Source organism: Bubalus bubalis, chromosome 1, assembly GCF_019923935.1.
Source record: "Bubalus bubalis isolate 160015118507 breed Murrah chromosome 1, NDDB_SH_1, whole genome shotgun sequence".
Taxonomy (NCBI): domain Eukaryota; kingdom Metazoa; phylum Chordata; class Mammalia; order Artiodactyla; family Bovidae; genus Bubalus; species Bubalus bubalis.
This window is the reverse complement of record NC_059157.1, coordinates 127,242,587-127,255,668: the sequence shown is the minus strand read 5'-3', so window position 1 is coordinate 127,255,668 and position 13,082 is coordinate 127,242,587. Positions and strand designations below refer to the sequence as shown.

The window sequence follows — 13,082 nt, the reverse complement described above, 5'->3', positions numbered from 1 at the left end:
TTAATGTGGCTGAATATAAAATAATTAAAGGCTTTTTGTTTACTGAAATCAAAGTATTTTTGACATAATGGGAAAAATCCCATTTAAGCTGAGACTTTCTCAAAATGTCAGTATATGTTTATACTCATTCGGTTACTACTTATCAAACCCTGGATATTTTCAGGTATGCTGTCAGGGTGCAATTAAGAAATAGTGCTTTCAATAGGTTTGTTGTTGTTCAGTCGCTCAGTCGTCATGTCCAACTCTGAGACCCCATGGACTGCAGCATGTCAGTCTTCCTTGTCCTTCACCATCTCCTGGAGCTTGCTCAAACTCATGTCCATTGAGTCGGTGATGCCATCCAACCATCTCATTCTCTGTCGTCCCCTTCTCCTCCTGCCTTCAATCTTTCCCAGCATCAGAGTCTTTTCCAGTGAGTCAGCTCTTCGCATCAGGTGGTCAAAGCATTGGAGCCTCAGCTTCAGCATCAGTCCTTCCAGTGAATATTCAGGATTGATTTCCTTTAGAATTGACTGGTTTGATCTCTTTGCAATTCAAAGGACTCTCAAGAGTCTTCTTCAACACCACAGTTCAGAAGCATCAGTTCTTCAGCACTCAGCCTTCTTTGTGGTCCAACTCTCACATCCATTCATGGCTACTGGAAAAACCATAGCTTTGACTATACGGACCTTTGTCGGCAAAGTAATGTCTCTGCATTTTAATATGCTGTCTAGGTTGGTCATAGTTTTTCTTCCAAGGAGCAGGCATCTTTTAATTTCATGGCTGCAGTCACCATCTGCAGTGATTTTGGAGCCCAAGAAAATAAAGTCTGTCACTGTTTTCATTGTTTCCCCATCTATTTGCCATCAATAGGTTAGAACTAAGTAAGTTACTCTTGAATGGGTAACGTAAATATAGTCAATAAGTAGTAGTATTTTTTTCCTAAACCTGCCATAGCATGTAAAAATAGATGTATATAAAATGGTAGCTAATTTACTTGGAGAAAATAAGAGTGAACGTATAAATAAAAAATCACCGAAGAAAGCTCAAGAAGAAAAGATTGACTTCCGAAATTTTATGTGCTACAATGTAGTTGCCCTTGAAACCATGTGGTATTAGTACAGATAGGTCAGAATATAAGGAGCAAGACTGAAAACCAAAATTAGGCACATCAGTATTAAGAGGATTATTTTGAAAAACAAAAACCCAACCTGTGAATCAGAAATTAGCATGGATCCAATTCAGAAGAAAAAGCACTAGTATATGTACTGCACATGCATATATAGAATGAAGACAAAGATGGAAACAAATACCAAGATAAAGATTTGTGAAATCAAGTTGTTTAGAGATTGTTTAATAAGCATGGACTATTAAAGTGATAACATTTTCTTAGTATACATAATGTATGCCAAAATTAAAAGTATTAATAAACAGAGCAAATAAAGTGCTTTCTGGACATGGTTTTAGATATTTTAAAAAACCATTTGCAATTACATGTGGAAATTAAAAATCTTTTAAATCTAAAGTTCATATTAAATTATGGGAGGAGAATTTTGCTTCTGTTTAAGATGTAGAAAGTTGCAAAGAGAACATTTCTCTCACTCCTAACATTAGAAAAACCTGATAATCCACAAAGACATAACTTTTCTTGAGTCCATGAGAGAGTTGGGTGCACAAGGCAGTCAGGTAAACTGAAATTCCAAAGACAAGCCCTTCTGAGAAGAGATGGGGTGTGGAACTGTTTTTTACCTTTGGCAGAGCATGGGAGGAAGCAGTGACCAGCATAAAAGGGTGGTTGCTAAAGAAAAAGTTAAAATTTTAACGAATTCTTGATGTCTGAATATGGGGCTAGAATAACAGTCTAGAATAACTGGGAGCCCCAGACACAAGGGAGTCTGCACTCACTCAAGCTCTTTTCTACAGATCCCTGTGTTAATTTCCTAGGGCTGCCAAAACACAAGGGCCACAAACCAGAATGAGCTAAAACACCAGCAATTCTATCATAGTTCTGGATGCAAGAAGTCCAAAATCGAGGAGTTGGCTGTGCTGTCTATCTCTCTGAAGAATGTAGGAAAGAATCTACTCCATGCCTTTCTCTCTCTCTCTTTTTAAAAATTGATATTGGATAGTTTTGATTATTTTTCATTTTTGTTTTATGTTGGAGTGTAGTTTATCTCCCTGCATTTCTCCTAACTTCTGGCATTTGCTGACAGTTCTCAGTATTGCTTGCTTTGTGACAGCATCGCTCTAATCTCTGCCTTCATCTTCACGTGATTGCCTTCTTTATGTGTGTGTGTCTGTGTCTCTGTTGCGCCTTCCCAACGTCTTAACCATTTAAGTGTACAGTAGTGTTACCTTTATGCACACTGTACAGCATATAAGTTTTGCCACGTTGTGTTCTCATTTCATTTGTCTCAAGATATTTCCTAATTTCCCATGTGTTTTCTTCCTTGATGCGTTGGCAGTTCATAATGTGTTTAATTTCCACATATTTATGCATTTTCCCATTTGTGTTCTTCGGCTCCTGAAGTTGTTCTTTTTTTTATACTTTATCTTTGCTGATAGTCTTGTTTTGTTCATGCATCATTTCCCTGATTTTCTTTAGTTGTCTGTGTTCTTTGTAGCACATTGAGCATCTTCAAGATGATTGTTTTCATTCTTTGTCAGGTAATTCATGAACCTCCATTTCTTTAGGGTCAGTTTCTGGAGATTTATTTTGTTCCTTTGGTTGAGCCATGTTTCCTCCTTTCTTACTATGCCTTCTTGTTTTCTGCTGGAATTCGCACATTTAAAAAAAACTGCTGCCTCTCCCAGTTCTAGGGACTGGCTTCATAAGGGGAAGACTGTCACCAGTCAGCTCTACTAAAAATTCTGGGAGCCTCTCAAGCCTTGTGTGAAAATGCATCTTCTCTGAGCTTGTATGAATTGTATTGTAAGATCTTACGGAAAAACCCAAATGAACTTTGACCAAACAAGTATCAGTTCAGTTCAGTTGCTCAGTCGTGTCCGACTCTTTGCGACCCCATGAATCGCAGCACGCCAGGCCTCCCTGTTGATCACCAACTCCTGCGGTTCACTCAGACTCACGTCCATTGAGTCGGTGATGCCATCCAGCCATCTCATCCTCTGTCGTCCCCTTCTCCTCCTGCCCCCAATCCCTCCCAGCATCAGAGTCTTTTCCAATGAGTCAAGTCTTTCCATGAGGTGGCCAAAGTACTGGAGTTTCAGCTTTAGCATCATTCCTTCCAAAGAAATCCGAGGGCTGATCTCCTTCCCAATTAGTTTCTTTTTCAGGCGTTTGTAATCTTTTGCTCCCTCTGGTGTTGATCTATAGTATTGCTGGTTTTCTGGTTCTAGGCAGTCTGTGAGCTCTCTTCTGTTCTCAGTGGGACTTGACTTCCTAGGAGTTGAGTCAGAGGTGTTTCAAGTTAACCAATTTTGTGTCTCAAAACTATGTCTCTAAAGAACTCAAAAGAGTGGAATTTTGATCTGAGTAGTTATCTTAGGACTTTCTTCTACTTTAGAATGACTTTTCTGGGGAATATTCCTAGTAGTACTCGTTGCTTCCATTCTTTGAGAATGTCAGTCTTGCAGTCCCATGCATCTGCTGTCATTCCCTGAGACATCTTTGCTCATTTTCTTGCCAGCCCAGGAAGGTCTTCAAGACTTCACATTCTCTTTAGTTATTGTTTGACTCTCCTTTCCTTCTCATTCAGCTGTTTTGAAAGAATTTCTGTGCTTTTTTGGTTGAAATTAAGAGAAAGAAGAAAGGATGGGGGGGGGGAGAGTCAGACACATTTTTTAAAAATATGGTGGTTCTATGTATTTGCTGAAATAATTTATTAAAATATTAATTACATCACTTTTAAAAGAAAAAGAACAGTCTGAGGTTCTATTAAGAAGAAAATGGATGAATGAACTTCAGTTCATTCATTGTAATAAATTTCATCAGTGCATTATAGAGCTTTTATCAACATGAATCAGTATCAAAAAAAGTTGCGTAAAATAAGTTTTGGAAGGATCTTACGAATTTTCCTTTTTTTTTTTTAAATTTTATTTATTTTTAAACTTTACATAATTGTATTAGTTTTGCCAAATATCAAAATGAATCCACCACAGGTATACATGTGTTCCCCATCCTGAACCCTCCTCCCTCCTCCCTCCCCATTCCATCCCTCTGGGTCGTCCCAGTGCACCAGCCCCAAGCATCCAGTATCGTGCATGGAACCTGGACTGGCAACTCGTTTCATACATGATATTTTACAAGTTTCAATGCCATTCTCCCAAATCTTCCCACCCTCTCCCTCTCTCTCAGAGTCCATAAGACTGTTCTATACATCAGTGTCTCTTTTGCTGTCTCGTACACAGGGTTATTGTTACCATCTTTCTAAATTCCATATATATGCGTTAGTATACTGTATTGGTGTTTTTCTTTCTGGCTTACTTCACTCTGTATAATAGGCTCCAGTTTCATCCACCTCATTAGAACTGATTCAAATGTATTCTTTTTAATGGCTGAGTAATACTCCATTGTGTATACGTACCACAGCTTTCTTATCCATTCATCTGCTGATGGACATCTAGGTTGCTTCCATGTCCTGGCTATTATAAACAGTGCTGCAATGAACATTGGGGTACACGTGTCTCTTTCCCTTCTGGTTTCCTCAGTGTGTATGCCCAGCAGTGGGATTGCTGGATCATAAGGCAGGTCTATTTCCAGTTTTGTAAGGAATCTCCACACTGTTCTCCATAGTGGCTGTACTAGTTTGCGTTCCCACCAACAGTGTGAGAGGGTTCCTTTTCTCCACACCCTCTCCAGCATTTATTACTTGTAGACTTTTGGATCGCAGCCATTCTGATTGGCGTGAAATGGTACCTCATAGTGGTTTTGATTTGCATTTCTCTGATAATGAGTGATGTTGAGCATCTTTTCATGTGTCTGTTAGCCATCTGTGTGTCTTCTTTGGAGAAATGTCTATTTAGTTCTTTGGCCCATTTTTTCATTGGGTCATTTATTTTTCTGGAGTTGAGCTGTAGGAGTTGCTTGTATATTCTCGAGATTAGTTGTTTGTCAGTTGCTTCATTTGCTATTATCTTCTCCCATTCTGAAGGCTGTCTTTTCACCTTGCTAATAGTTTCCTTTGATGTGCAGAAGCTTTTAAGGTTAATTAGGTCCCATTTGTTTATTTTTGCTTTTATTTCCAATATTCTGGGAGGTGGGTCATAGAGGATCCTGCTGTGATGTATGTCAGCGAGTGTTTTGCCTATGTTCTCCTCTAGGAGTTTTATAGTTTCTGGTCTTACGTTTAGATCTTTAATCCATTTTGAGTTTATTTTTGTGTATGGTGTTAGAAAGTGTTCTAGTTTCATTCTTTTACAAGTGGTTGACCAGATTTCCCAGCACCACTTGTTAAAGAGATTGTCTTTAATCCATTGTATATTCTTGCCTCCTTTGTCAAAGATAAGGTGTCCATATGTGCGTGGATTTATCTCTGGGCTTTCTATTTTGTTCCATTGATCTATATTTCTGTCTTTGTGCCAGTACCATACTGTCTTGATAACTGTGGCTTTGTAGTAGAGCCTGAAGTCAGGTAGGTTGATTCCTCCAGTTCCATTCTTCTTTCTCAAGATCGCTTTGGCTATTCGAGGTTTTTTGTATTTCCGTACAAATTGTGAAATTATTTGTTCTAGCTCTGTGAAGAATGCTGTTGGGAGCTTGATAGGGATTGCATTGAATCTATAGATTGCTTTGGGTAGTATACTCATTTTCACTATATTGATTCTTCCAATCCATGAACATGGTATATTTCTCCATCTGTTAGTGTCCTCTTTGATTTCTTTCACCAGTGTTTTATAGTTTTCTATATATAGGTCTTTAGTTTCTTTAGGTAGATATATTCCTAAGTATTTTATTCTTTCCGTTGCAATGGTGAATGGAATTGTTTCCTTAATTTCTCTTTCTGTTTTCTCATTATTAGTGTATAGGAATGCAAGGGATTTCTGTGTGTTGATTTTATATCCTGCAACTTTACTATAGTCATTGATTAGTTCTAGTAATTTTCTGGTGGAGTCTTTAGGGTTTTCTATGTAGAGGATCATGTCATCTGCAAACAGTGAGAGCTTTACTTCTTCTTTTCCAATTTGGATTCCTTTTATTTCTTTTTCTGCTCTGATTGCTGTGGCCAAAACTTCCAAAACTATGTTGAATAGTAATGGTGAAAGTGGGCACCCTTGTCTTGTTCCTGACTTTAGAGGAAATGCTTTCAATTTTTCACCATTGAGGATAATGTTTGCTGTGGGTTTGTCATATATAGCTTACGAATTTTCATAAAGACGAAAAATAGTACAGTCGACCTCTTAAATAACATGAGGACTAAGGACACTGACCCTTACACAGTCAAAAATCCACATATAACTTTTGACACCTCTGAAATTTAACTACTAATAGCTTATTGTTGACAGGAAGCCTCACCTATAACATAAACAGTCAATTTATATGTATTTTGTATGTTATATGTATTATATGTTGTGTTCTTTTTTTTTAATTGGAGGTTAATTACTTTATAATATTACAGTGGCTTTCACCATACATCAATACAAATCAGCCACGGGTTATTCTTATAGTAAAATAAGCTAGAGAAAAGAAAATATTATTAAGGAAATCATAAGGAAGAGAAACTATAGGTACAGGTGTTTAGTCGCTAAGTCATACGCAACTGTTTGCAATCCCATGAACTGTAGCCCACCAGTCTCTTTCTGTACATGGGATTTCCCAGGCAAGAATACTAGAGTGGGTCGTCATTTCTTTCTCTAACAGGTACAATGCTGTGTGCTTAGTGGCTCAGTCATGTCTGACTCTCTGCGACCCCATGGACTGTAGCCCACCAGGCTCCTCTGTCTGTGGGGATTCTCCAGGCAAGAATACTGGAGTGGATTGTCATGCCCTCCTCAAGGGGATCCTCCCAACCCAGGTCTCAAACCCAGGTCTCCTGCATTGCAGGCAGATCCTTTTCCATCTGAGCCACCAGGTACAGTACTGTACCTATTGTACAGTACTGTACCATATTTATCAATACCATATGTTTACATCTGTTTACAAGGTGAGCCATCTGTCTGTCAGTACCTACATCAATATTGTGTTATGTGATACAAAACATGGTAGATGTTATCCATGTTACTAACACTGGACATCAAAAATGAAAAAATAATGGGATAATGTGAAAAAGAAATTCATATTTATACAGATATAACAATTGATACAGATTTATACAGATATAACATTGATAATGAAGAAGTAGCAGTATGACTGCTTTATGGAAGCCGAATGTATCAGTGTGATTGCTTCATGTTAGCTCAGCCTATACACTAATGAGTGAATCATTATAAAATTTTCATTGCAAAGATATTACTATATTATTCATAATGCAATATTAGAAACACTTAAAAAAAAACCTTATCTATGATAATAAGCTATTTCTCCATTTAGAGAGACAGGCATAGTGTATGGTAATGTAATTCTCTGAAAGCAGTTATAAAACAGAAAATGAACACATTATTTTTATATTAAATATCACTTACCTTATGCCCATATTAGGATAGACTAGTATCTATGTGTACTTTTATGCATTCATGACATAACTTTTTCTTAAGTTTTTCAATATTTCTAGGCTATCTGGTTCATCTGAGTTTTTTTCAAATTGTCACAAATTTCCAATAATTTTTCCAGTATATTTATTGAAAAAAATCCATGTGTGAGTGGACCCACACAGTTCAAACCTGTGTTGTTCAAGGGCCCACTGTACTTTTGGGGGGATGATGAACACTATATTCAGAATAGTGATTTAAGTGTTAGAAGTATGTGAATTTGCAAGAGTACCAAGAGTGTTGAAAATTTGTCTATTTTGGAAATTATCTGACAGAATTCTGGAAAGATGAGATAGTGGTGGGAAAGGGGTGAGTTTTAAAGTTAACTTGTGGATTAAAATTGGAAAGCTCTTTGGACTCTTAGGCAGCTCTGGAGGCTGGTTGGCTACTTTCTCTGCTTGTCTCCCATGGCCTCTGGATTCTAACCGAGGAATGATCTTACTGAGTCTGTTAGTCACGGTGTGATAGGGAATCCTGCTACGCTAATACCCCTGTTTCAAGCATGGGTCCCTGGGTTAGGACAGCAGGATATGTTCACACAAAATACTGTTTCTCAGAAAGGGGCAGTGGAGTGCAGCAATTGCTAAGAGATGAAGACACAGTCCTCCACCTACTGCAGTTCGCCCTTTCTCAGCTTCCTGTGCATCTCTGTCACTGTACTGTCACATGGCACAGTAATTGATACATATCTGCCTGTCTTACTAGATTGTTAGTTCTTCAAGCACTCATTCTTAAGTACACGGTAGGTGCCTAATGAATGTTTGTGGAATGAATGCAAATGAGCATACTCTTCCAAGAGATATAATGCAATTAGTAAAAACATGTAGGTATACCTTGGTATATGAAAGTGAAAAGTGAAAGTTACTCAGTCGTGTCTGACTCTTTGCGACCCCATGGGACTTTAAAGTCCATGGAATTCTCCAGGCCAGAATACTGGAGTGGGTAGCCTTTCCCTTCTCCAGGGGATCTTCCCAACCCAGGGGTCGAACCCAGGTCTCCCGCATTGCAGGTGGATTTTTTGCCAGCTGAGCCAAAGGGAAGCCCAAGAACACTGGAGTGGGTAGCCTATCCCTTCTCCAGGGGATCTTCCTGACCCAGGAATCAAACTGGGGTCTCCTGCATTGCAGGCAGATTCTTAACCAACTGAGCTATTAGGGAAGCCCAGGTGTATGAAATATGTAGCCAAATGGGATCTTTTTTCATAACTGATGTATATGTTACACATTAGAATGATTCTTAAACATTAGAATCATCCTGGAGGAGTAATTTAACAAAAAACAGATTGTGTGTGTATATGCATGCACGCATTTTAACAAAAACACAGACTGCTAGGCCCTAATCTCGAGTGTCTAATTCAGTAGGTCTGGGTGGGGCCTGAGAATTTACATTTCTAACAAGTACTCAGGTGGTACTGATGCTGCTGGTCCAGAGACCATAAGTTGAGAATCATCGCATTAGAAAAATCCTGGGAAAAGAATATGGAGATGCACGATGAAAACAGCAAAATCACATATCTCTGTCCTTTAAGTATCACTCCTTTTGGAAATGCCTCCTAAAGAAATTGAAAAAAAAAAGAGCAAAAGCAAATTATTATAAACAAACAAATTTTGCTACTGTGCTGTATTGCAAGTGGACTATTGACCACCATTGCTTCCAGGTCCTACTTTATAAAGTGGGGATAACAGTATATTTTTAAATTGGAAATATCTCACAGGGATATTGTGAAGATTAAGTTTTCAGAACAATGTCTGACTTAATACATATTAGCTATTCTTATATTTTTGGTTAATAAGTTGCAAAACTAACCATAGAGAAGAAAAGAGAAAGAGAGAGGTCTGAGCAGAAGATATCAGTATAAGAGTCAATAGGATATAAGAAGTCAGTAAGAGAAAATGTTAGTCATTCAGTTGTGTCCAACTCTTTACAACCCCATGGACTGTAGCCCACCAGGTTCCTCTGTTCATGGAAAGAGGAAGAATACTGGAGTGGGTTGCCATTCCCTTCTTCAGGGGGTCTTCCTGACTCAGAGATTGAACCTGGGTCTCCCACATTGCAGGCAGATTCTTTACCATCTGAGCCCCTAGGGAAGCCCTACTAAGAGAAAACCCTGAACAAAAAAGGCACAAGATATTTTTCCTTTACACATGAAAATGAAATTGTACCTTAGAAGCCAAAAGACCTCTTGACTTTGCATTTGAGAGTTTACTGTTTGGGAACTCTATTCATTATGCTGTAATGGCCTATATGGGAGAAGAATCTTAAGAGTAGATATATACAAATAATATCGTCAAAAGTTTTTTTTTTTTTTCTTTTTACTAACTAGATGAGGATTATGAGGTAGAAACAGAAGAGAGAAGTGCTTGGAAGAAAGCAATTTGATTATCTAGTTTTTCCTTCCTCCCTGCCTCCAGCCTGTACACTTTTATTCCAGCTTCATTTCAAAAATCAGGTTGCAGTTGTACATGAAATTATTATCCCATTTACTGTGCCTTCCCAAATTGGAGGCTGTAGGGACTGGGAACATAGTGAACTGTAATTATTGTGATGTCATGCTAATGGTTTAAAATTTTTCTTTAAAAAATATTTTATATTCTTTAGATAGTACTGAAGCCATTCCAGCCACTATTATAAAATAGTGCTGAGATATTCTAGGAAAAATATCAAGGAGCAGCCCTCCATTTGCTGAACTTGCCCTGATACTCTTTCCCCATTCACTCTTGTGTACCAATTCATCTCAATGTCTGAAATACGAATATATTCTGTCGAAACTGAGATTATGAAATGTTTGATTTTTTTTTTCCTGTGCTGTGGCACAGCACTTGAGAGCAAGGTAGATGACTGGGCTCAAATTCCAGAGCATACTTATCGTGCTTTCACCTTCTGAAAATTAGGGAGAGAAGTGCCAAGGGTGAAACTAGGGGTGTGGCCTAGACTAGGGAGATATTTCGTTTCTATTCCACGTAATTCCCACTATTGCTTATACTCTGCATTGATTTTCTGTGGTTCAGGGTTGGTTTCAGGACTGCCTCACACTTGAAAGGACAGCTTTGCCATAAGCCTTTTCACAGTAAATCTGAAATAACTTCCTCTCAGTGAAAACAGGTATTTTAGAAAATCTGAAATAAAGCAGAAACAATACATGCTTTATTATTATGCAGATAGTTATGCTAATGTAACAGGAATTAAATGTGTGGACTAAGATTCTCACTTCAGCATTATATATTGACATACTTAAAAACTGGACTTTGATAGCTTGGCGCTATACAGGGTGAATTTCTTGAATTGGGTGAATATGTGAAGTTTTTCTGTGTCTAATTGACCCTATAAATATATACTGTCAAATACAATTAAATTTGATCTTTTCTTAAAAGGTCCAAGGGAAAAAAAGCATTTCATTTTGTGTAAAGTTTATTGATTCATCAGCAATAAAAATCTGAGTTCAAGGTACAGAGACAGACACCACTTGGCATGCCATTATAATGTGTCACGTGAAAGTAGTTTCTGTTTGCAATTTCCAGATAGATACTCCAGAACTGACAGGGGAATTCCAGCAAGGTCACTCACCTATTCAAATTTTAAAGAAAGAAAAACAGCAAAGGAGAAAAAAAAAAGCCTTCGTGTAAACATTAACCTATTTGCTTTTAAGTAGCTCTCTCTTTTCTTTTTTAAATATTGAAAGGAGAGCTCAACCTGGGTTTCCTTTATATTCCAAATCAAAAATAATAAATTTAATTAACTTGGAAGTTAAGTTTATATCTCTGTGGTCTATTATAGCTCTTCTGCATTGGCAAAATATCCAGTGCTTAGGAAAATAGCTTCCCAGTGTCTAGCTCTTAAAACACAAAAAGACAGAGTAGAGGCAGGAATTCTTATACTGTTGTCATTGCGTTTTCTTTGATAGTTATATCAGATGAAACAGATCTAGTTCTTGCTCTTGAGGCTTAATAACCTGCCCTTAAGTGACACTGAGAAACAGGCATTTGACTAAGCAAACATGGCTGGATGTACATGATGAATTAAAGTATTGTCAGTCCATAAATGTCTTTTGTGTGGCCTAAATACACAATGAAATGTGGACTGTTTAGAAAATAGCACGAAGAGTTATTCATCCATAGGCTGGCAGTTTATTCAGTCCTGATTCTTTAAATCTGTGTTTTATTTAATGTTAACATTTGCATAATGATAGCATATTGAATTTAGTCTTAACTTTTTGTTATTGTATAGCTTACAAATTTTTCCTGTTGCAAACTGTGTATGCATTTGTAGGGAAAGGTTCAGTGTCTGACCTGTGGTGTTTTGTCTAGTTTGATGCTTTCTGTCCCTCCTGTTCCATGCACCTCATACTGTTGCAGAGATCACAGCTGATGTGCTATCCACTGCTGAACAAAGTAGGGCTTTTATAAAAGATGTTTATTAAACCCTGAGTAGATATAAAATATTTATAAAATATCTGTAATGCTTATGGAATAACTATATATGGAACATATGTGTCCCTACCACCCAGTTTTACAAACGCAATATGACCATTATTCTCTAATATCTCCTGTGCACTCCTCTGTGATCCCAAGCTTTTCATCCTCCCTCAGAGGTAACCAACGTTCTGATTTTTTTTTCTTTTTTTTTTTTTGGCCGTAATCTGCAACTTGTGGAATCTCAGTTCCCCAACCAGGGGTGGAAACTGTGCCCTTGCAATAGAAGCACAGTGTCCTTCCAGAGAATTTTGTGTTAATAATTTTCTTGTCCTTTTTCAATGGTTTTATCACATATCTGTGTATCCTTAAACTGTTTATTAGTTTTATTTGTTCTTGAGTTTTATAAAAATAGAATTATATTGTATGTATTTTTCTGGGACTTAACTTTTTTTCTGTTCAGTGTTACAATCTTAGATCTATCCATGTCAATGTGTATAGTTGTTGTTCATTAGTTTTCACTGCTGTATAACTTTGCATCGTATGAGTATTCCAGAATTTATTGGCAGAGGAGTTGATTGATGAACATATGCTGCTACTGCTAAGTCACTTCAGTCGTGTCCGACTCTGTGTGACCCCATAGACGGCAGCCCACCAGGCTCCTCTGTCCCTGGGATTCTCCAGGCAAGAATACTGGAGTGGGTTGCCATTTCCTTCTCCAATGCATGAAAGTGAAAAGTGAAAGTAAAGTCACTCAGTCGTGCCCTTAGCGACCCCATGGACTGCAGCCTACCAGGCTCCTCTGTCCGTGGGATTTTCCAGGCAAGAGTACTGGAGTGGGTTGCCATTGCCTTCTCCGATGAACATATGAGATAGTCCCATTTTTAGTCATTATGAACATTGCTCCTATATGTATACATATTCCTAAATATACATCTGCCACATACATGTAAGAACTTCTCAGTGTTTCCCAACCCTTTTCATGCCATAGCACACATGGAAAATTGTACATAATATTTGTACAAAGCTTTCCATTGCAGGAATGAAGCT

At 37.8% G+C, this 13,082-nt stretch overlaps 1 protein-coding gene across 3 annotated transcripts in view; it reads left to right on the top strand.

Annotated features, from left to right (window-relative positions):
- Positions 1 to 13,082, top strand: part of MAP3K13 (mitogen-activated protein kinase kinase kinase 13) — a 159,133-nt gene that overhangs the window by 15,110 nt on the left and 130,941 nt on the right. The gene's annotated exons all lie outside the window — the stretch shown is intronic.